The sequence below is a fragment of the Mandrillus leucophaeus genome, unplaced genomic scaffold, assembly GCF_000951045.1.
Source record: "Mandrillus leucophaeus isolate KB7577 unplaced genomic scaffold, Mleu.le_1.0 Scaffold22, whole genome shotgun sequence".
In the NCBI taxonomy this organism is placed as follows: domain Eukaryota; kingdom Metazoa; phylum Chordata; class Mammalia; order Primates; family Cercopithecidae; genus Mandrillus; species Mandrillus leucophaeus.
The window spans coordinates 6,388,341-6,391,481 of NW_012102254.1; positions in this window are offsets into that span (position 1 = coordinate 6,388,341).

Genomic DNA, 3,141 nt, shown 5'->3' on the forward strand with positions numbered 1-3,141 from the left:
GGGCGCCTGTAGTCCCAGCTACTGGGGAGGCTGTGGCAGGAGAATGGCATGAACCTGGGAGGCAGAGCTTGCAGTGAGCCGAGATCGCGCCACTGCACTTCAACCTGGGCAACAGAGCGAGACTCCATCTCAAAAAAAAAGAAAAAAAGAAGTTTAGCCAAATATTGATGTTTATACAATAGAGTGATTTGCCAGCCAACTTTTTTTGTTTACCCAACATAGGGACAGTTTTGGACCTGAAGCCTTACACAAAACGTGGAAAGGGCATTGGAAATATCAACATTTAAAGATGCTTGGTCGGGCGCGGTGGCTCATGTCTGTAATCCTAGCACTTTGGGAGGCTGAGGTGGGTGGATCACCTGAGGTCAGGAGTTTGAGACCAGCCTGGCCAACATCATGAAACTCCGTCTCTACTAAAAATACAAAAATTAGCTGGGCATGGTGGTACATGCCTGTAATCCCAGCTACTCGGGAGGCTGAGGCAGGAGAATCACTTGAATCTGGGAGGAGGAGTTTGCAGTGAGCTGAGATGGTGCCATTGTACTCCAGCCTGGGTGACAGAGTGAGACTCCATCTCAAAAAAAAAAAAAAAAAAAAAAAAAACCCAAAGAAAAGAAAAGATGCTTATGAGGGAAAAGATGCTCATATTAGTTACAGCTACAGAATATTTTAGAGAGGCACTTTTTGAGTCCAAATTGTGTTTAGGAGCCTCCTCATACCAATTAAAGACAGCAGACCTTTGGATATTCAGAATTTTGCTTTGTTTTTGTTTTGTCTATATCAGAGTTTCCCCGAAGTGATCACTATAATTCTCAATTATCTTTGGGGAAATTGTGTCAGTTAGAAAGCTATGCACAAAAAGGGAGCCAGTGTTTGGCCTGAAAGAGGCCAAGTTTTCAATAGAAAAGACTCCATGGGAACTTCAGCGTGTCCACAGGGTGGTGCTTGTGTGACACTGCGTCTTGGGGCCAACCAAAGACTAACCAGCATCCAGGGTTGTCAAAAGCTTGGAAGACAAAGCCCTCAGAGCACACTGATCAAGAGCTGGATGACATGGTGGGAGGAATAAGCTCCTAAGCTTGCCAGTATTCACAGCAAGGGGGTTTCCAAGATCAACTGGGGGAAGGTAATGGAATGAGTTAGAGTTTCCTGGGGAAACTGCCCCTGTGTGGACCGAAGGGGAGAGGCCCTGGGGAGGAAGGGAGGAAGCACACCTGGTGTCACCAAGCACAATGCGGGAGTAGGCGGAGAAGGAAGGCAGCGAAGGGAAGGACCACAAAAAGGAGTGGCGGAAGACTGGCAGTCCCTTCACCCCACAGCCCTCTGCTTCATTCTCTGGCAGCTGCCCCTGACCTTTGTGACATTGAGGTCCCAGCCAATCACAGCGCTCACTCCTGCTCTCCCAACAGCCTCCAACAAATCCCTGGAGACTCCACCCACTGAGCTCCTCCCCTGGGGTTCTCTAAGCATTCTGAATTTGTGGACAAAAGCCCCTTTACCAACAGCATAACTACATACTTCACTTTCACAAGTTGGCCTGCCTGGGTGAGGGCAATTATTTTAGTCATATGTGCTTCGATTTCTGGGAGAGTGAAGTCAATTCAGTTTTTGAGAGTGCTCTATATTTTAAGGGTGAATTTAGATCTGTTATTTTATTTTATTTTATTTATTTATTTTTGAGAACGGGTCTCGCTCTGTCATCCAGGCTGGAGTGCAGTGGCACCATCTCAGCTCACTGAAGCTTCTGCCTCCTGGGTTCACGCAATTCTTGAGCCTCAGCCTCTCGAGTAGCTGGAACTACAGGTGTGTGCCACGACACCCAGCTAAGTTTTGTATTTTTGGTGTAGAGATGGGATTTCACTGTATTGTTCAGGCTGGTCTCGAATTCCTGGCCTGAAGTGATCCACCTGCTTCGGCCTCCCAAAGTGCTGGGATTACAGATGTGAGCCACCATGCCAGGCCAAGATTTTTTATTTTAAATAAATTATGGAAATGATGAAAACATTTCATTTATAAAATAAATGTAGGCCGGTGCTGTGGCTCCCGCCTGTAATCCCAGCGCTTTGGGAGGCCAAGGCGGGTGGATCACCTGAGGTCGGGAGTTTGAGACTAGCCTGGCCAACATGGCAAAAACCCATCTCTACTAAATATACAAAAATTAGCCGGGCGTGGTGGCACACATCTGTAATCCCAGCTACTCGGGAGGCTGAGATAGGAGAATCACTTGAACCTGAGAGGAGGAGGTTGCGGTGAGCCGAGATTGTGCCACTGCACTCCAGCCTGGGGACAGAGTAAGGCTCCATCTCAAAAAATAAATAAACACATAAAATTAATGTAGGAAATTTAGGAAGTTTGAATTATGAGAAATCTAATTTTGGTCCGGAATAAACCAAAATATTGTACTAACATTTTTTTTAAAAGATAAACTAATAATTAAAGAGTGAATCATGGTAACGTTTTCCTTTATTTTGAAGTTGACGTCTTTTCTTATGTCATAGCTAGTTTAAAAGGTTATCAGGGAAATACACATTTTTTAGTGTCCATAAAAAAATAGTTCAATAACTTTTTTCTTTAGACAATTTAGACTTTACCTGAACTAAAAATTCCTAGAATATATGCATAACAGTTGAATGTAATTTTTGTTAAGTCTTTCATGTTTTCAAAAGAGGGAAAAGGAGAGGAAGTGGGACAGATAAAAATGAGGAGCTGGCTTTAGACAAATAACTGATCATTTTTCTCTGTAAGAAGAGGGATGAAAGTTTAGACATATATACAAAACACACACGAGAGTGTCCTATATCTGGTTTTGACATAATTTCAGTTCTTGACAATTCTATCAAGCCATACAACTTTTTTAAAAGTCAGAATGTATTAATCTCCAACATATGGAAAGGAAGGAAGTGATGCCTCCCTGTGAAACAAGATGATCTGTCATTTAGGCAAACAAGACAAAGATTTTCCTCATGAGGATTCTTTTATTCTTGGTACCCAGAGTCTCCTTAAAAAGTTTAGCCAAGGCTGGGCGCGGTGGCTCATCCCTATAATCCCAGCACTTTGGGAGGCTGAGGTCGGTGGATCACGAGGTCAGGAGATCAACACCATCCTGGCTAACATGTAAAGCCCCATCTCTACTAAAAATAC